Source organism: Protopterus annectens, chromosome 14.part0 (genome assembly GCF_019279795.1).
Source record: "Protopterus annectens isolate FY-2018-M chromosome 14.part0, PAN1.0, whole genome shotgun sequence".
Classification (NCBI taxonomy): Eukaryota; Metazoa; Chordata; order Ceratodontiformes; family Protopteridae; genus Protopterus; species Protopterus annectens.
The window spans coordinates 463,670,285-463,692,491 of record NC_056748.1 but is presented as its reverse complement, the minus strand read 5'-3'; the positions used below and the strand labels follow the sequence as shown (position 1 = coordinate 463,692,491).

Sequence of the window (22,207 nt, the reverse complement as noted above, 5' to 3'; positions counted from 1 at the left end):
GTACCCTTGTAACAGCCTTAGAGCAGCTGGTTTGAAGTGTCTAGTGGTGGTGCAACTACCTTAGTCTGGGTAGTAGCTAGTAAATCTGTGCCAACCTTTCCCTGTGTGTGTATGAAAATCAAATGTGTGTGTGTGTGTGTGTGTCTGTCAGCTCATTGGAGCAGGGGCACGAAGCACTGGTTTCACAGTGTGTGGCGGAGAACTTGGCTTGGACACTCAGCTGAGGTCTCAACTCTATAGCTGTGCCAGTGGGGAGTCTGAGTCAGGGCTTGGAGGGAGACAGATAGAGAAACCCAGGCTGAGTGTGTTCCCTGTCTGCTCTTAAGGGAAATTGTGCTTGATGCACAGAGCTGCATCTGGAAATACTGGGTGTATCCATTTTTGTTCCAAGTGAATGTCCCTTTCTAGTGCCAGTGCCAGTGCCAGTGTTGAGGATTCAAGCTCCTTGTTTACTGGCCCAGAGAGGAGACGTCACACTAATGACAGAAGGAGATACACCACCACCCTCGGTCACTACCTGTGGCAGTTGTAAACTAAACTAATGCATAATCATATTATATATAATGTAGTAACTAGGTCATACTTAAGCCCCCCCCCCAACTCTTTTCATACAATGGAAATGGGCTTTTAGCTGGCCAACCACACACTCAATGACTAACCATGTCTGGGACAATGTGGTGTTAAAGTGCTCCTCTGCAGCTCCTTGTGGGTAATGAACTAGTGTGATTCACCAATGTTCAACTGGGTGGCCTGCAGCAACTTAAAAACATAACAGGTAGTGGACACATGAAGATGGGGTGGATACTCATTAAAACCTTGGTCACGATATACAGAAATAGCTATGAGGAATAAAGTTGTTTAGGGTGCACTTACCAACTAGGTGACTATATGGAATCCTACAATACAGAAGGTGGCAGTAAAATGAACATGTATGCCATATGAGGGAATCATGGGTAATGCCAGTATGCTGGGCCTAAATATCAGTGACAGAGCAACAAAATCATGCATTACCTAGCAATTAATGGAATGTTAACCCTTTCTGTTACAGTACCTCCCCAACCCCCCCCCCCCCCATAGTGCATATGGGGCCCTAACAGACATACAGCTGCAATTTATCATACTAAGTGCCTCAAGACAATGTGACATTCCTTAGAAGACACACATGGTACTGGTTCAGTCCTGTGGTGATACTGGGGAATATATCTGCTCAGCCACATGGGGTAGTAGTACATCAAAAGAAATGCTGCAGTATCCTTGAAGCAGAATCCAGTGAGATACCAAACATGTCTCTAGTTTGCCCCTGAGAGGTCTGTGTGGCAAGCACAGTGATGCCTACACATACTATGGCATCCACCAAAATCAGAAAGCTGCATATTACCTCAGTTCCAGTTTGTGGACCATGCAAGTTCAACAAAGTCCTTATAATCTCCTTGTCCACTCCAAATTTTTCAAACAGTTCTTGTTCCTCAAAGATGAAACAGTTAATTCTTTACCAGTCTCTCCTCCTCTGTGGCCACCATGCACTGCTTATTAATCCAGGTTGTGGTACAACAGAAACTCAAAGTCAGATACAGCAAACCTAAAAGCAAAATTGAGCATCTTTACCAACTGAAGGTGAGCAGAAAAGGTGTAAAATCACTTTTATTAGACAAGTGTGCATCAGATATTAGCATAGCAAACTGTGACTCTGAATCGCAAAAGGCAGGAATAATATCTTGGTAGTACCTACAAATAATCAGCTTTGTACTGCCTTGGTAAACAAATGTAAAATAACAAAATAAAAAATACATAATTTAAATAGCTAAACTGTATCTTCACTTCTCATTTATATCTCATTATGCACTCATTTGGCTACAAAGTTCTTTGCAACATTCTTGCAGTTGTGCATAAACACAACTTATGTCTCTGAATCTCATCTCTCCTGCTCATGCACAACCAGCACACATATCCAATCAACACAGACATTACAAAACAGCAATGAATAGACATCCTTGGGTAATGGACACCTACACCTGACACTGGCAGCCTAAAGGATAAAATACATTTGTTTAATTACTTCAGAAAATGGGTATTCAGAAAGTTTATCTCCCTGCTTAAATAAAATGAACAACAAAATAAGTAAGATTTATAAATTCAAAAAGCTATATTTACTGATGCCATCTACTTACATAAATGTTCTAACAATGCTAACATGTTTTAACAATGATGCTGCATGACCCAGCTATATTTTTAAAATGCCTTGAGGCAAAATAGCACAGCCATGAACCACTATCCTATAACAAAAGCAAAATGCTGACACATCCCATTTCAGCAGAAAAGATACAGAGAATAAGCAAATTTGGCAATACAAATATTTCAAAATGCCATAGACTTAATAGGAATCCATTTAATGAAAAGTAGGGAAAGTACCTTTGTCATAAGTAGCTTATGAGGTTTTACAGGAAAAATAATTAAGACCAATTTTATTCAGTGCTGTGATTCCCAGAAAAAAAATCACACTGGACATAACAATATTGGTAGTATTTTGTTGTTTGATACTGGTTGCCCTATGTTATTCCACTCCAGACGTCTAAATTGTCCCTCGTACATAGAACAGAAGAAAAGATAGCTGCTGGAGTGAGTCGGAAGCAGTAGAAGTAAACTGAAAAAACATTCAGTAAGTACTTTTTCAAGACTGCCCACTTTTTTTTTTTTTTTTTTTTTTTTATATAAAGATAAAGAATGCCATAGCACATGAGCTTAGCACTGAGGCTTCACTAGATGGCAGCAGATCAAACCACATAATTGTTTCCCCGTGTTCAAAAGCTGTTAATGTTACACAGTAAACTCTGACCACTAGATAGCAGTGGTGCCCACTAATTACTGCAACTTTACCTCAACACTTGAACTCAAAAGAAATGTACCACTGTGCAAAGATTAGCTGTTCGATCTGCAGTTTAGATAGCCATGATGTAAAAGGGTGGACACTGGTTACAGTACCAACAGTAATAGGGAGGAAAGCATACACAGCTTAGGTTAATTGTTAAAGCAACATACCTCTTCAGCAAAATAAATACTCAAAAGCAGATGAAGTGCATGCACAGTAAAGGGAACATAGATTTTTTTCCTTCATTTAACCATAGTTAGCCTGTTGTTCAGGTGACCAGGCTGTAGTAGCAGTGACGTGCTGCAGAAATGTTTTGTGTAGACTCTACAAATTACTTTTGGATATCAAAAAATGTTTATCGCATTGCACATACCTCTTTGCCATCAACTTTGTGCAGCTGCATCATGTAATGCTCTCTCACATTGTGCAGACGACATTAGTACATAGTCACACAAGTTAGAAGGCATCAAGAGAACCAGCCATCCGCATCTGCACAGGACAGAGATGCAATTATATCACCAAACTGGAAGCAGTGCATGCTCCAACCAAGACTGGACCAACTAGTCAAGAGGAGAAGGTCAACACCTGCAACCCACTACATAGAACACACAGCCCTCCAAAACAAAGCCATCACAACCCAAAAATAGAAACACAAACCATACACCCACCTTCGTGGAGGCTCTCAATAAAAATTTACCCTAACAACAGAGACCCCTGAGACAGAAACACACACAGCTACCACAACACAACACCAACCCCAGAACACATACCTGACCACAACGTGTGCACATCAACCCAAGCCCTTAATGCAAAACACTTTGTCCAATGTAGTAATCATAGGAGACTCAATTATCAGCCACACTGATGTCCCACTCACTAGGTTGAACAAGGAGAAAGTGGCAGTCAGTTGTCTATCAGGTGCCAGGATCTGCCACAATACATGCACTCAGCTCACTGCACAACAAGTAAAAATATGACTCTGTCATTGTCCATGTGGGTGTGAATGACCAGAGATGTACCTCCTTGGACTACATGAAAAGATATGTGATGGAACTTTCAGATTATGTGGTCCCAGGCAGCTATGACCATAGCCCTGAGCAGTATTCTACCATCACCTAGAATGATACCACAGTATGAGCAGAAAATGATTGACTTTGACAATTGGCTAAGTTTCTGGTGTTATTCTAAGGGGATCCAGTGTCTGCCTGGGATGACATGATCGAAAGACCTCAATGCTTTGCCAGGAATGGCCTGCATCTGTCACCCCTGGGATTCCGGGTACTGGCTAAAGCTCTTGCCACCCCTATAGTACCTTTTTTACACAGTGTTCCAAAGATCAAAATTCTACTAACAGCTACAAACAAATGTAATCTGAGGGTCATGCTGCTCAGTGCGAGAAGTATAAATCTCAAGATGCACTCGCTCAAAGCTCTCCTTAAAATGGAGAACGTCGACATCTTGCTGTAATGGAGACCTAGTTTAAAGAGGCAGAAAGCACCCCTGCATCCCAGGCTACAATGTATTCTATACTTTTTGGCCCCAGAATACAGCCGGAAGCACCAAAGGTGGTGGTATCTCCATATTCTTAAAGGATACGTACACTTCTAGCCTGGTAGCCCAGTGTAATGCATCCGAGATACTGTAGTTTCAACTGACACTGGGTAAGACGGCAATTTATTTATTTATTTAAATTTGTTGACCGGGAGTGTCCGACTGGACGTATGTCCATTTTCAGCGGAGGCCCGGGGAGAAAAGCTCCACAGTTAAAATAAACAGACAGTATTTACATTAGATTACATAGTGATTAACAATTTACATAGCAATTACTTACAACATATTTACAGATGAAGAACATAGTACATCAGTAGACAACTAGAATCTTTACCTGTGAAGTGCATACCAGACATTAACAAATGTTACAAGAAGAAGAAGTTCGTGCTGTATAATAAGTACTGGCTTATGAGCATCTGAGCTTGCTATAATCAAGGTAGTTAGTGGAGTGGAAAGAAAGGTAGTGGTTGGATGGGGTGGATGATATTAGAGTGGGAGTTGCAAGGGCATAGCCAGCATGTTTTTAGTTGCGCTTTTAGTAAAGTTTTGAAGTGGGTGCATGATGGTATGGAGGTAATTGTGGGTGGGAGTGAGTTCCATAATTTGGCTATGGCGCAAGAGAATAGTGCTTCACCAGCAGAGTTATTGGCTTTAGTGATCTGCAAGTGATTTTTGCTGCTGGATCTTAGTGGTCTGGTGGTGCGATAGGGTTGGAGTAGATTCTGGAGGGATGGGACATTTAGTGGATGGTTTACGAGTTTGTGGGCGAGTGAGAGTTGATACCACTGAAGGAGGTGAGGGAGTTCAAGCCAGCCCAGTTCAGCAAGTGAGAGAGAGTGGTGACTACGGTAGGATGCCCCTGTGGCAAATTTGGCGATTTTGTTGTAGCAGGTCTCTAGCTTGTTTAGATCACATTGCCTTAGGTTGGTATATATTGGAAAGGCATAAAGTAGGGTGGAGATAAATTGGGAATTTGCTACTGAAATCTTTACTGCTTTGGTGAGAAATTGCTTATTTCTGCATAACGCTCCTAGTTTTTTGTGGACTTTTTTTATAGTCATGGATATGTGAATGTCAAATTTTAGTTTATTGTCTATTTCCACTCCTAGCAATTTGGTGTGTTCAGTTGGGTATATAGTGGTGTTGTCTTTTGCCGTGATGTTAAAGTGAGAGTTGTTTTGAGTATGTTTGGTGGGTTGGAAGATGAGTAGTTTAGTTTTGTTTGGGTTGAGTATTAATCGGGCATCGGATAACCATGTTTCAACAGAGGAAAAGGCTTCCTGTGTGACTTTTTGCAGTTTTGGTAGGGACTGGGCTGAGCAGATGATGGTCGAGTCAGCTGCTTATTGTACGAGTGTGCCATGTTTGGTGGCAGAGGCTAGATTATTGGTGTAAACAGAGAGTAGGGGTCCAAGGATGGATCCTTGGGGAACCCCTATGGAGACAGATAGTTGGGGAGATATGTCATTCTGCCATACAACGGATTGTTGGCGGTCAGACAGGTAACTATGAAACCAGTTGGTGACCGATTGTGAGAAGGATAGGTTATTGAGGACAGAGATAAGTTTTTTGTGTGGGACCATGTCAAATGCTTTAGATAGGTCTAGGAAAGTAGCAGAGGAGAGATAGCCATTGTTTTTATGCTGAAGGATAGTGTTAGTAAAGGAGAGTAAGGCAGTGGTGGTGCTATGGTTTGGTCGGAAACCATGCTGAGTACTGGAAAGGAGGCTGTTAGTAAGGAAGTAGTCTGAGACCTGAGAGTGTATGCATCTCTCTAGTATTTTGGAGAGTGGAGAGAGAATAGCTATGGGGCGGTAATTGGTTAGTTCTATGGAGGGTCCGCCTTTGTGGAGGGGAATTATATGTGATACTTTCCACAGTGTGGGAACGTAACTTTCTGACAGAGATCAGTTAATCAAGATGGATACTGGGTAGGCCAGAGCATCAGCTGCGATTTGTAGGTATTCACTTGGGAGGCTGTCTGCTGCTAATTTGGTGGGTTTAAGTTTAGTTAAGAGTTTTTTATGTTGGAGGTAGGTACAGGAGAAAGAGAAGGCAGTGGGGAGATTACTAGTTGAAGGTGTGGGCTGGAGGGGAGGGGGGGTTGTGTTGTTTAGCTAGTGATAGTATGGTTTGGGTGAAGTGTGTGTTGAAAGAGGTAGCAATATTTTCTGAGGAGTGAGGGATGTTAGGAGGAGGGGTACTGACTTTACCTGGGTAGGGGATGGAGTTTATGGAGGACCAGAATTGTTTGGGGCTGTGTTGTGAGGAGTCTAGGGCAGACTGGTAGTATTGGGATTTGTCCTGTTTTATTAGCTTTTTGACTCTATTGCGTAGTTCTAGGAATTTCTGTCTAGCTGAGGTGGTTTTGGTTTTGCGCCAGTGCTCCTAGGCTTTATCCCTGTTTTTCATTTCTGACTTAGTGGTTTTCTGTAGCCATGGGGAGCGTTGTGCTTTGGTTCTGGAGAATCTTATGGGGGCATGGTAATTAAGGATGGTCAGGAAGGTAGTATTAAAAAATTCAACTGCATCATCTAGACTGAGGTACTTTAGAGGATGCCAGTTACATTCTTTGAGGGGATGAGATGAATGTGAGTGGGTTAAAGTTTAGTTTTTTACGTATCTGACGGTAGATGACCGGTTTAGCTTGGTATAGGTATTTTTGAGTAGGAATGTTGGGGAGTGATCACTGAGGCTATCTGATAAGCAGCCTGTTATATATGACTGGGGGCTCTTACTGACTAGTATCCAATCCAGGGTAGTGTGCTTGGTGGAGTTTTTATTTATCCTGGTTGGTGACTGGACTAGTTGCGTGAAGCCATGAAGGTGTACATGATGGGTTGGATTGTTGCCACAACAGGATTGCCAGTCAATATTGAAATCACCTAAGATGATAGTTTCTTGGGGGAGATGGTGGGTAGACCAGCTGAGGAGGTTTTCTAGGGGTGGGATGTTTTGGCCAGGTGGGAAGTAGCATCCAATTATGTTGATGGTTTTGTTTTGGTTAATTTTGAGGTTGGTATATATTATTTCTTCATTGCCTATTTGTGGAGCTGATGATTTTACGATCTGGATGTTTAGATGCTGTTTAAATATTATAGCTACACCACCTTCTTTTTTGTTTAGCCGGTCTACTCTTAGTATGCCATAACTTGTAGGGAGTATTTGCTCACTGCTAATGTGAGGTTTTAGCCAGGTTTCTGTCAGGATGACTATATCTGGGGAGTACAAGTCTATGGTGGCATGGAGTTCATGGACTTTGTTGGATATACTTCTAATATTTAGGCATAGTAGAAGGAAGTCACTTGGCTTTCTATTGGCTATAATATGGGAGAAGTTGTGGTTTCTAGTCCGATTATGAAGATTGGGGTTGGAGATGGTATGACCAGGGTTGGGGTGGATGTCTCCACTTAGGGCTAGTTTTGATAAGCATGAGATTATTAGTTTTCTCAGTTTTTGAATATGTTTGTTTATACGGGAAACTTTATGATTGTGCTCTGTGGGTAATAGGTATGGTGGGAGGGTTACTATGTTAAGTTGTAGGGATGCTTTATGTTCGAGTAATATAGTTGGTAGAATATGTGGAGGGGTGCATAGGGATGGTTCTTGAGCTGGTGGGAGGGGAGCTGAGTGTGGGTGAGACATGAGTGGTGGTGTGAGTAGTAGTACAGTGGTAGTGGTTGAGTGGGGGAATGATGGAGCTTTGGTAGGATGTAAGATATGCAAGGAGAGTACATGCAGTGAGCATAGGAAAAGTATGCTTGTACATGTTAGTTGAGGACGTGTGATAGTAGTGGGAAGATGGAGGAGGTAGTGGTGGGTTAGTGCTGTGGTTGGCTATTAGAAAGATGGGAGGGGTTTGAGTGCAATAAAGGTGGGACCACCGGGGGCGGAAGGGAATAGGGGGCAGGGTGGCGAGCGAAGCGGGTAGAGACCCTGTTAGTTGCTCGTATGAGGGGCTGGAAACAATCACAAAGCAAAGACAAGTACGTGTTAAGAAACAATCACAATTGACCAAGGACTGTTCTGAAACTGTAAATCATTTCTTAGTTTCTCAAGTGGAAAAACAGGATAACCTTGTATCAGTAGGCTACTGTGGTCATAGTTTAAATTTACAAACACACAGTATTGATCAGCAATACAAGTCATAGCCTGCTACAGAGCCCCAAGGGTTAATATTAGATGAATGAACGATCAAAATGTCAAGTAGATCATGCTCGACACACTTGATCAAATATTCACCTAATCGAAACCTAAAAACATCGAAAACCACTAAATTGAAACATTTTGTTTGTCCCACACCTTCCCTATACTAATATACAACACACACACATACAACCAATACATACAAACCCCTACACACTCACATCATTCAAACATTTAAAAACCTACACACTCTTCTACTTTTAAAACAAAGTTGGGGGGCGGAGCCCCCACACCTCCTGACATGGGGGGCTGTGCCCCCTACAACCCCTAACTAAATATACCAACTCTGAGATTGCTCTTCATTGGAGAAAGGGCAATGTGGTGCCAGTTTGTTTTGTAGCTCATATAGGATGCAGCCAGGGATATTATCAGGTCCCATGGATGGTGTATTCTTGACTTTAGACAATGCAGCTTTTACCTGTGCCACAGAAATGGTGGGTACTAGGCTTTCTTCTGGTATTGTGATAGGGCTCTTGGGGGGAGAAGGGTATAAAGTTGGCACTGAATCTGTCAGCCAGTATGCTGGTTCTATCTGTTGGCCCAGTATAGGAGGTGCCACTGTGTAATTACTCACAGCAAATCTAGGTACTGCCTTTGAGGTTTTTGATATAGCTATAGAAGGCTTTGTGGTTGTTTTTGCTGTCAGCCACAATTCTGCCTTCATAGCTGGCTTTAGAGGATTTGGTAAGGGATTTCAGCTTTTTGTTGAGACTGATAAGGGAGGTTTTCTAGTCTTGTGGCTTCATTATTTTCTGCAACAGTTTCTTCCTTCTGTTGTCGAGTTTATTGATGGCTGGGGACCACCAGATTGGCTTCCTTTTTTGGAGGCGAGTGTCTTAGTTCTGTCTGGTATGGCAATGTCCATGCATTTGTGTCCATGCTCGTACAGTTCATCGGTGTATGATTCGGCAGTCATGCAGCTATTTTCCACTGGCATGGGTGCCAAGAAGTTAGCCACATCTGTTTTTAGGAGCCCAAAGTCGGCTTTAGAGAAGTTTTTCAGGGTGGTCACCTTAGTGGGGGTGTAGGTGAGATGAAGATTTCCATGGTGATCAATTTGTGGTCAGATTTAACCAGGGAGAAATTGACTATAGGTGTGGAGCAACTGTCTCCCATGTTGGTGATAACCAGGTCGAGGATGTTGCTGCCTCTGGTGGAAGTCAGAATTAGCTGGTCCAGGGCATTGGAATTGATAAATTCCAGAAAGCGTTGGGCCTGTGCATTGGCACCACATCTGTGTGCCCTGTTCAGTCACAGCCTTACCTCATGCTATGTCCCTAACAAATGCCACATTGCTACAGTCATCCCACTCCATAAAAGGGGAGCAACTACAGACTCTGGGAACTATCACCTCATTAGCCTGACGAGTCTGGTATGCAAAGGTATGGAGTGCATCATCATAGACCTGCTTAACAAAGATATAGGCAATCTCCAAACTCTTGACCCCACACAGTTTGGCTTTGTCAAGGGGATCCTGCCTGCTGAACCTGGTTGACTTCTTCGAGGCAGTCACCAAGGCTGTGGATGACAGTAAGGCAGTGCATACAGCCTACCTCGACCTGGCCAAGGCCTTTGATACCATTTCCCACTCGGGTATCATTGATAAACTCACCAAACTAGGCATCAATCTTTACATCACTAGGTGGGTTGCAAATTGGCTCACAGACAGGACCCACAGAGAGAAAGTTGCAGATTTCAAGTCAGACTGTTGACCAGTCATGAGTGGAGTCCCACAGGGCTTGGTCCTGGGCCCTCTGCTGTTTGGCATCTACTTCTCAGAAGTCCAGGCCAACACAGGACGACTCTGGCTGACCAAGTGCGCTAACGACTACAAGCTAGGTGTCATTATCAACACCCCAAGTGATACAGACATCCTACAAAAGGGCCTCTCTGAGACCAATGACTGGTGTTGGAACTATGGCCTGAAGCTTAACGCCAAAAAATGCGTTATCATCCCCTTTGGAAAAAACCCAGTTCCCATGAATTACCACGTTGATTGGAGCCCACTAAACACTGAAGGAGCCATAAGAGACCTGGGCACCCAGGTCGACAGCCACCTCACCCTCAACCACCACATTGCCACTGTGGTCAGAAAGTCCTTCTACGTGGCACATCTTATAACCAAAGGTTTCACATCCAGGAAGAAAGAGGTAATCATCCCTCTCTACTCATCCCTCATTAGACCAGTCATCAAATATAATGCCCCATTTGGCATGTACCGGTCCAGACACCTACAACAGCTGGAGAGGCCACAAAATACCTCACAAAAAGGATTCTATGCCTTAAACACACTTCCTACATGGACAGACTCAAGAAATTTCAGCTGTTCTCAGTTTATCGTCTACTTAGAGGTGATCTCTGCTTGACTTACAAAGCTAGGTCTGACCCAGCCCTACTTGAAATGCTACACCTACAGAAATCCCAATCCCCCCACACCACACACTCCAAGGATCACAATCTCATTACCACAATTAACAGAATATGCTGGAGGGACAGGTTCATCTCCCAAAGACTGCCCATACTCTGGAATAAGTTTCCCATTCATGTCAAGCAGAGTACGTCACTGGCCCTCTAAGAGAAATCTTGATGAGTGGATGGGTAACAAAGTTCACTCCAGGGATCATTCCAGTTGCCCTATTGGATAGGGGCACTGTGAACTAACATTGGGTGGCACAACGCCTGTTCAATTTTTTTGGGCTAGGCTTGTAAAGGCTCCAGGGCCATTAGCCTAGTACACACCTATGAACTTATGTAGTTAGAGAACAGGTGACCCAAATTTTCTTTGTAGATGTTTCCAAACTACAACAAGGTTTATTTATTTTTGTATTTACTTATGCATTTGTTGAATGGGGTAGTGCAATGATCCGTCTGGACCCATTTACAGGCAGCCCTGGAGGCAGAACAACAGAAATAAAGCAGCAAAAAATGTGAAAACAGTAACAGAGAAAGCGGTACAGAGAACAAATGAATCACACAATCTCTAGTCATTTCTAACTACTACAGGATACAAAATAGTACAAGCATACATTTATGGCATAGAACGAGTAATGTCTAGAAGTAGATATTGTAGGAAAAAATTGCAACCAGAAATACATTGTGTTCTAGAAAATGGAATGTATTATTTAGCAAGGCAGCATGTAGTCTATAGGATAAGCTAGGTAGGATAATAAGACAGAAGAGCAGATGGGGAGGAGTTGAGTGAGGGGAGTAGAAAGCAAGGTTTGGTAAGGGCTCCCTATTGAAATGTCGACACTAAAAATGCAAAGTCCCGTCAAGTAAAAAAAAAAAAAAAGACCAAAAACTCAGGAAGAGTAAATGTCAAAAATCACTCTTTTCCTTTAAACATCTGTTTTCCACGCTGCACACGCACCTAAAGTTATACAACTACGAGATTGCCATGCCTCAGAGAAAAGGCAATATTATAAGAAATGGCCATTTCGGAAGTCTGTTTTTCAGACATTCATTCTCCATATTTCGGTACTTGCTCTAGCAAGTCCAGACATTTCAAATGGTTACTCTTAGTAAGGGTTGGCATGGAGAGGAAAAGAAACCCATAAGATGAGGTTATTACTGCTATGAGTTGAGCAGTGGTTCTACATGTATTTTTTTCTCCTCTATTAAGTGACCAAGTAACTCATGATGCAGTTGCAATTACTATGCTTACGGATGATACTTTTTTCAGTTCAAGTCGAAATGTTTTGAATGATGGAATGGATTTTATCTAATATGAAATGGCTTCCCAGATTTTGGAGGCAGGGATGGAAAATGTGAGTTTACTGTGCTTGAGATTGGAGTGAGAGTTTGTAGGTTTGGACTGGCATTGGAGATAGACAGTTGTCTATATGAAGGAAATCCTCTCTCTGCAAGTCTGGATACAAAGTAGGGAAAGCACTCCATGTAGATGAATGTCTAAAAGGAGGATGACTGAGAAACTGGCAACCATTTTGCTCTTGGGAGGAGGTGAAGTGACTTTCTCTCTAGGGGAGAGGGTTATAAGTCTACATATTTTATTAAATGTATTTTGTGGGGCTGAAGTTGACTGTTAAACTGCACTCCAGCTAAAACAGACAAGCACCTTTGCCAACAACTGTTCTACCTGAAGGATAGAGAAAGTTAGAAAACAGAAAATATGTTGAACTCACTGTATGCAAGCATATAACAAATGCAGGACATATCAACCCAAACTCTGACCCATGCCATACTCACACTTTTACTAGCAAAAAAAAAAAAAAAACTTTAAAGGTTAGAAAATGTGCCATTTTAATGCATGCAGTACACGCAACAAATGAGATGAACTTGAAATGTGGATTAAGCATGAGAAACCATTTTCTAGGGCTTTCAGAAATTTGGACTAAAAACAACTCCAATGTCCCCATATTTACAAAAGATAACCACATTCTATTTTGGATCCACGCAACTGAGAAACGTAAATAGTGGAATCCTTTTATTATTCAAAAGTGAGCTTCACTTAGATTCCAAAAACAAACACAAATTCATAAAAAGAAAAGTAGCCCAAAGTGGACAATATTACACCTCCTGTTACAAGCTAATGCTGTATTTTAGTATGACTGTATCGCCCTTCCATACACTACAATGTTTTTGAGCACAGTATCCAACATATCATGGATATTAACTGAATTTTTTTTTTTAAATTGGATAACTCATTATAAAACTTTCTAGGTCACAACAAAAGCACCTGAATAGAATATTATTCAGCTATAAACTCTGGCACTAGACCTAACCCACAGTACAACAGCATAATATTCTTAGATCTAGTATTCACAAGCAGTTCATACAAATATATGTAACTAACCATGCTACCAAATACAATCATGGACCATTTCCCTTTACAGCAACTACTCTTGCAATAAAAAAATGTCCCACCCCCTTTAGAAAAGTATATCTACCTCCAAAGCAAAAACAAGACCAAATACCACTGACTGGACAATAATTTACCTGAAGGGAAGACCTTTAAAAGCCACTTGACACATTTAACTCAATAATAAATAATCTTACTAAAAAACTGTTCCTAGCCGTGGTGGTGCAGCAGTAGCATTGTCGCCTCACAGCAAGAGGTTCTCCCGTTCGATTATTTCCCAGTTAGGGGTCGCCACAGCAGAACTCCGGTCCACTAATGATTGGCAGTAGATTTTTACGGTGCCGAGCTGCCACCTCAACGCCCAACCTTCAACGAAGGCACGCCCATTCATGCATGTCTTTCAGAATGCCACTCGACCGCGGGGAGGACATGCAGACTCCACACAGAAGGCACCCCTCGCACTCCAGCCGAGAATCAAACGGGGGAACCTCTTGCTGTGAGGCCACAACGCTACCGCTGCACCACCGTGGATCTCATTTTGCAACAACATAATTTGCCTTATTGCTTAAGTAAAGTTTACGTATTCACTCCTAAGATCTTGTGGATGGTCTTTTTACTATACATGTATTATTGCTCTGTATTCTCTGAGAAGAAAGTTATCATTTACTACTGTAATAAGCTGTGGCCCATGTCTCCGTTTAGCTAGATCATTTGGGCCTACTACCAGTAACAGTATCACGGTGTATGATTTTATATTTGGCTTAATTAAGAGCAATAGGTAATAGGAGATCTCTGGCCAAATCCAGATTGATGGCAGTACTACTGCTACAGGAAGAAAGCTATGCATAATTACAGAATTCTGCCAGCCTTCCCTGGGGATTGTGTGTATGTGTGTGAAAACAAGTGTGAAAGACAGTTACCACGGATAAATGGAACTGGAAGGCACAGTGGTTTACAAAGACAGTGATGTGGAAAGGGCCTAGAGTGCTAAGTCAAAGACTGAGCTCTGAAGGTGGCCTATGTGCAGTCTTTTGTTCTGTCTGGGGGTGAATATTGAAATCTCATACCAAAAACAGAAGTTCATATTCCCTTTATGCTCTGGGGCTAGACTGCATTATATAAATTGATTTTTGAGTTAGACTTGTGTACACTTTCTTGTACTTCAACCTGCCACCCCTCTGGTGCCTGACAGAACCTTCTCCTCACATATTTAGTGGCTTTAGTAGGACTCAAACTCCATCTCTGGCACTGGTCATCATATTTTGGAGGCGGTGATCTCCTTTTTGTTACATATTTGGTTAGCACTGGTTAGATTCAAACACTAACCGCTGTCACATTTAGGTAGCACTGGCACGACACTGGAACAGAATATATTCAGCTTAAAGCAGCTTTATTACCAGAGGTGCATGTATAACTTCTCAGCCACAAGTTAAAATAAACAAAAGTTTGGTTGTATACAGCAGTTTTACTTTTTAGTCAGTTTAGTTCAGGAAAATAGGCAGAAAATGAGCACTTCTGATAACTATGCTAAAATGTCAGTGGCACAGCTTATTAAAAATAAAAGTCTAAAGCAAAAGGAACCTAGCATACTCAGGTGTTCAACAATAAAATGTTGTCGGTGTATTTGCATCTGAAAGGCAGCATGGCGTCAACCTGGCAAGAGTCACTGGTGTGTGGAAACCAGACAAAGGACAAACTATTTCATTCCAGGAGTATCTCAAAACCGAATTTGAATTACAGTTACTGGAACTTGAAATAAAATGTGTGGGACTTGCAGCAGCTCCAGAGAAAATGCAACAGCTGGAGGCAGAATAAAAATAGAAACAGCATCAGTAGAAGCAAGAGACAATCATACTTCTCCGGAGTCATGCAAATTGTGGGGGGGATACAAATCCTAGAAGCACAGCTCAGTACAAAACCTTTCCTCAGTATAAAGAAGGGGATGATTTGGACACTTGATAAAAGCCTTTTGAAAGGGAATGTATTCAGCATCAGGTATCCCAAGGGCAATGGGTGTAGTTTTTAACTCCCTCACTGATTAGTAAAGCAATACTTGGTTACATTATGCTAGGGTTTAATACTGTTTGTCTGCATGTTTTAAACTGAGCCTAGAGCTGTACAAAATACCAAAAACAGGCAGATTAAAGTGTGACTAAATATACAGCAGAAATCAGTACATATTTTAACAGATTGTTGAGTGTCTGTAAGAACACCACACTGAAAGGGTTGCAAATAGTTTGGTCAAGGGAACAAACTCTCATTACTATACCGGAGGATTTGGTTGGCAGAGAGCAAGTGTAACACAGCTTATGAAGTGGGAAGGAAGTATGACCTCTAGCTAGCAGGTTACCACCACACAGGTAGGGGTACCCAGCAGTGAATACAGATATATGGGAACCTATGAGGGCAGCCTAGGCCATCACAGTTGGTTACACATGAAAAAGGAGACACATGGTTTATGGTTCCACCCCAGTGATTGAGATTAAATGTTTCAGATGTAACCAAATGTGGCATATATGATCTTGTCTATAAGGCAGGGAGGAGAACAAACATCTCAGGAAGCATCATATAAGACTAGTACTATGACAGTGGTGTGTTGTATAGAGACAACAGCTGTACCTAGCTATCAGAGAATCACAATTGGCTTAGTTTCTGGTGTCAGTCCAGGGGGATCCAGTACCTATCAGTCTGGGATGACCTAGCCAACAGGCCATGCTGCTGTGCCGGAAATGGTCTGAACCTATCTCCTCTAGACTTAATACTGGCAAAGGCATTTGCCTCCCCCACTGTATCTTTTTTAGACAATGTCAAAACAAGAACATTTCTGACATAACAAAATCCACCCCAGGCAAACTCAATGTTCTGCTGCTTAATGCTAGAAGTCTAAACATGAAGCTGCACTCCTCACCTTGGAAGATGCTGACTTCAGTGTAGTCACTGAGACGTGGTTCAAAGCCACGGAGAGCAACCCAGCTGTGCAAAGCTACAATGCCTTCCACACGTTCAGACATCCAAATAAGCATGAAAAAACAAAGGTAGGGGAGTATCCATCTTCATTAAAGCTAAGTACATCTCAACATTGGTCAACGAGTAGGATTCTCTAGAACTACTCCATGTCCAATTAACTCCAGGCAAAATACCCTACCACATCACTGTTATTTATAGGTACCCCACCATAAACCAAGAAAAGCACACAGCTTACCTGGACTTACTGGAATCAGTCTTCATACACTTATCACCATAGTTATGGGTGAATTCATCTATCCATCCATCAACTGTGTGACAAAAACCAGCGCAAACACAGTCACCCAGAGGTTCCTGGATTTGTCAAGTCAAATGCACTGGAACAGATAGTCTGCACCCACACAAGAGGCTCAAACATCCTAGACATAGTACTCACCAACAAGGGGAGTCACTGCACTCCCCACTGTGTGATACCTTCCCTGGTAAGGTCAGACCATAAAACTGTCTTGAAGTAACTATTGGGCCTGATACCCCCACAGGAGCAAAAACACAGAAGAACTTTTCCAAAGCAAACTTCAGACTTCTAAGCAACAGTATAAAAATGTTTATACTCCAAGACAACAAAGACATCTATGTAACACTCAAATGCCCTGTACAAACATTTAAGTAGCTGTATAGACTCCACTGTACCTATCTGGAACAAAACCAGATCCTACCAAAAAAAAACACACCAGTCTGGTGGAAACCAAGTATGAACAGGTTATACAACAAGAGGAAGAAACTGATGTCTAAGAATAAGAGGGGACTGGCTCATCAGAGGAAGAATTTCCTCCTCAGCTTGAACAAGCAAATCAGAAATCTCATGAAATCCTATAAAGCTAAGTATGAAGCCAAAATAGCAGCCTTAGTTAAGGATAATCATAAGGCATTATTTTATTATGTCCAAAATATAAAAGGGAATGTGCAGCTATGTGCAGAACTGGTAACATATAGTACCACTCATACTGCACAGGAGGAAATCGCCAACCTGCTAGCATACTTCACTCCCACCTGGCCCCAGCAGTCATACCCTAAAACATACCCAACACCAGTTCTCTGTCTAATACCTCTAGGGATCAGGTTGTCTCTTCGCTCTCCAAGCCAAAAACACTGACACAATGAGACCAGACAACATCCCTGGATGCTTATTAAGCAATCTAAAACGCAACCTAACAGACCCACTTAACATTCCCTTTAACAATAGACTAATCGGCTTTGTCCTAGCGGTGTGGAGAAAAGCAACAGTAATCCCCTTGCACAAAGGGAGGCCATCAACAGACACTGGGAACTACAAACCCATAAGTCTAACCAGTCTCATCTGCAAAGATATGGAAAAAATCATCATGGACTTTATCAACAAGGACATAGGTAACCTTTAGACTCTGGACCCAACCCAGTTAAGCTTCATTAAGGGTAGATCATGCTTATTTAACCTAGTAGACTTCTTTGAGAATGTCACCAAAGCCTTGGATGATGGTAAGACAGTGCATACCGCCTATCTTGACCTGGCCAAGGCTTTTGACACAATCCCCAACTTAGGTATCATTAGAAAAAAAACTCTCTGAGCTGGGGATTAACTTTTACGTCACTAGGTGGGTAGCCAATTGTCTCAATAACAGAACACATACTGTCAAAGTTAGTGACTCTAACCCTACCAGTAGTCCTATCACCTGTGGCATACCACAAGGTTCTGTGCTGGGCCCTTTACTGTTTGGAAACTACTTTTTGGCAATCCAGGCTAAATTAGATGGCCTTTGGCTTACCAAGTTTGCAAACTGGGTGCAATCATTGAATCCCCCAATAATGTTAAGCTCAAACCCAGTGGTACAAGACCTAGGAACACAGCTAGACTGCAATCTGAACTTCAACCACCAAGTTTCCACTGTGGTAAGGAAAGCATTCAACGTTGCACACCTTATAAGTAAGGGCATCGCATCCAAGTCTAGGAGTGTTACTGCCCCAGTAAACTTGGCCCTCATCAGACCACTAATAGAGTAAAATGCTCCCTTTTGCATGTACCTCAACAGACACCTGCAGCAGCTGGAGAGACCACAGAGGTTCCTCACCAAGACAATACAGGGCCTCCAAACTGTGATGTACGTGGAGAGACTAAAAGCCCTGTCACTGTATTCTGTATCATATAGGCTGCTAAGAGGAGACTTGTGCCTGGCCTACAGAAAAGTCTCCAATCCTATATTGATGGATATGCTTCACATCCACAAATCTAACGTCTCAAGAGTCACTCACACTAGGGATCTTAATCTAGTCTGTGACATTAACAGAACATGCTGGAGAGGCAAATATGTCTCCCAGTGACTGCCACTCCTCTGGAACAAACTTCCAATTCATGTGAAGCAGAGCTCCTCAATGACCCCATTCACAATCAACCTGAGCAAATGGATAGGAGACTGCAAATTCATCCCGGGGTGGTACCCATGTCCCTCATGGACAGGGGGAGTCGGTGTTGACCTTAGACTAACTCTACAAAGTATGTCTACTTATTAAAGATAATTGGGACAATTTGTGATTAACATGACTAGGCTTGTAAGGGCTCTGGGACTGCTAGCATATCAACCTCCTATGAACTTATTATGTATCCTATCCTAATAGAGGAGAAGGAGTTCATTGCTAAAAGGGACACAGCCTCAGACATGACCACAGCAAAACCTACAGCAGTCAGACAGAAGCACTATGTGCCTGAGCAGTCCACTCCAGTTAAGGCCTTCTGTGGGAAAACCTTTTCAGGTAACTTTGGCCAGAGGTTAACAGGATACAGCCACCTGATGCCTCCCTTGCCCCCTTCCGATTCCTAACAGGGAATGACTGGCAATCCAGTACCTTGTGTGCATGCTGTCACAGGGAGGCGATCAAATGGGGAAACCAGTATGGGGAGACCCAGACAGAGCTCACACCTCCATCCAAGGGTGGTAATGTGGCTACTTCAGAGGGGAAGCAAGTCAGTAACAGTGAACTGGAATATGCACTACAAAAGGGGAAACGTAATGGGTTTCCATTAGAAGGTGATATTTCAAGAACAGAGGTACGTGACAGTAGCCAGTCATTACTTGAGGCACCACTGGCAGACAGCACTAGATTTTTTTTGCAAGGGGAGCTGGGAGAATCGGTAAGGAGGAATTAAGGCAGGCTTAGCTCTCAGACCCTATTTTACAAGATGTGAGGGAGGTAGCCATGAGATGTCCTGATACTCAAGGGTACAAGAAATCCATATATTGAGACAAAGTATTGTACAGGGAATGGATCCCTGAAGGAGAACTACAGGTAGAAGTAATACAGCAGTTTGTATCCAAAGCTGACCAACTGACACTTCTAGCCATAACCAGCAAGATTCCATTTGTACGTCATATGGCCATAAAGCATACTAAACAACAACTTGTGTGGACATTTTATTTCTAAGGGATTGCAAAGGATGCAACAGTACTGCAGGACCTGTCATCAATGTCAAAAGGCAGGCAATTCTGGAGACAAAGCCAAGGCTGCATTGATGCTCCTGCCTGTTACCGAGGAGCCTTTTCAAAGGGTAACTATGGATAATGTGAGACACTGAGTATCCCCAAGTTCCACAGGAAAGAAATATATCCTGACAGTGCTGGCTTACGCCACTACAGACATCCAGGAGTAGTGGTTCTTTCACTGAAGCAGAGGTGGTGGCAAATGCTTTGCTAGACTTCTTCAGCAGGGTGCGTTTCACTAGGGAAATTGACAGATGGTGAATCCAAATTCATGTCAGGCCTGCTGGCAAGCTTGTGCCACATTGCTGGGTAAAATATCTGATGGCTACCCCCTACCATCCATAGATAAATTCTTGTGGAAGCCACCATTTTTGTTCTTAGTAATCACAAACCTGCATACCTACAAATATCTCTAGTAAGCTTTCTTACTGTCTTGTTTAAAGGCTAGAAAGGTGAAATTCACAACTGTGGCATATAGTGCACTACTCTTGTTTGCCAGTCATCCAGCCGTAATGTTTGCCAAGTCACTCCCTCTGGGTGAGAGAACCACTACTTATTCTTTCACTGAGGGTGAAGATTAAGTGGGCTGGGAGTGGCACCATCAACAGAAGAGGATAAGGATTTTTTTCGTTAATCACTATCTTTCACCTATGCATGCTGATTGGCATGTGATGAGCTTTTGTGATGCACGTCTACACCTCTGGATGTGACATTATCTGATAGCCTACAGCCCTTGAAGACAAGCACCTCTGTGATGCCTGGTCTACAACGGGATTCTACTGTGGAGTGTGTGCCCTGACCACACATCCAGTCCCTCCCAAGAAAGAGAGGCAAGCAGGCTAAACATCCTTGCTCTTGTCCTGGTTTCCATTTCCAGTAGGTGTCTGAGCTGTTAATCAAACTCAGGATACCTGTATCATAGTTATGGCTTTATCACACTATGCCAGTGGAAATGGCTTAATTTCCGTAATTTTAATGGACTTGTAATAAAAGAATGGATATTTGCCAACACTGATTAAACCCTGTAAATATGACTCATTTTTCTGTTCATTTTATAACAGTCTGCTCCTCTGTTTGCATCTTTAGGTTTGTAGGTAGTTATTAAGCATGTGGTCACCAGCAATCACTGACACACAGGTTAAAACAGCCCTATCCAATGCCAAAAACACAGCTTCAATGGGACCGGACAGTGTCCCAGGCTGCATCTTACACAAGCTCCAAAATGAACTAATCCCTCACCTAAACACACTGTTCAAACTCAGCCTCTCTACAGGCTACATACCCATAGAGTGGCACACAGCAACCATTATCCTGCTCCACGAAGGTGGAGCCACAACGGACCCCGGGAACTATAGCCCTATAAGCCTAACTAGCCTGGTCTGCAAGGCTATGGAGCGCATCATCATGGAACTCCTTAACAGAGACATTGGGAACCTCCAAACATTGGACCCTACCCAGTTTAGCTTTAAGGGCAGATCATGCCTCCTAAACCTGGTGGACTTCTTTGAAACAGTTAACAAGGCTTTAGATGAGGGAAAGGAGGTCCACACAGCCTACCTAGACCTCACAAAGGCTTTCAACACCATTCCCCATTCTGGTATTATAGACAAGCTCACCAGTCTGAACATAAACCCCTACGTCACGAGATGGGTTGCCAACTGGCACACTGTGAGAGTTGCAGGCTCTAGGTCAGACTCTAAACTGGTTACAAGTGGCGTCCCCCAGGGCTCAGTCCTGGGACCCCTCCTGTTCGGTATATACTTCTCAGAGGTACAGGCAAGCACAGGAGGACTATGGCTGACTAAGTTCACAGACGACTGCAAACTGCGGGCCATAATTGACTCTCCGGCTGATACAGACATCCTCCAGAAGGGTCTCAACTGAGACGGATACCTGGTGTCAACATCATGGCCTCAAGCTAAATGCCAAAAAGTGCATAGTCATCCCCTTTGGAAAAAACAAAGTACCCATTAACTACCATGTACGTGGTAGTCCCCTAAATACAGAAAATGTAATAAGGGATCTGGTGACCCAAGTAGACAGTAATCTCTCCTTTGATAATCATTTTGCCAAGGTGGTTAGAAAATCCTTCTATGTGACTCACCTAATCACAAAAGGGTTCGCATCTGGAACAAAAGAGGTTATTGTGCTCCTCTACTAATCACTCACCAGACCCATCATATAGAGTACAACGCCCCATTTGGGATGTACCTTACAAGACACCTGCAACAGCTGGAAAGACCACAGAAGTGCCTCAACAAGAGGATTACTGGCCTCACAGATGCCCTATGC

At 42.7% G+C, this 22,207-nt stretch overlaps 1 protein-coding gene across 8 annotated transcripts in view; it reads right to left on the bottom strand.

The window, feature by feature from the left end:
- Positions 1-22,207, bottom strand: part of ASCC1 (activating signal cointegrator 1 complex subunit 1) — a gene marked incomplete at its 3' end in the record, with an annotated part of 476,277 nt that overhangs the window by 433,018 nt on the left and 21,052 nt on the right. For 3 of the 8 annotated variants that reach the window (XM_044056218.1, XM_044056214.1, XM_044056217.1), the window contains 1 exon segment: positions 1,379-1,579. 8 annotated transcript variants of the gene reach the window in all.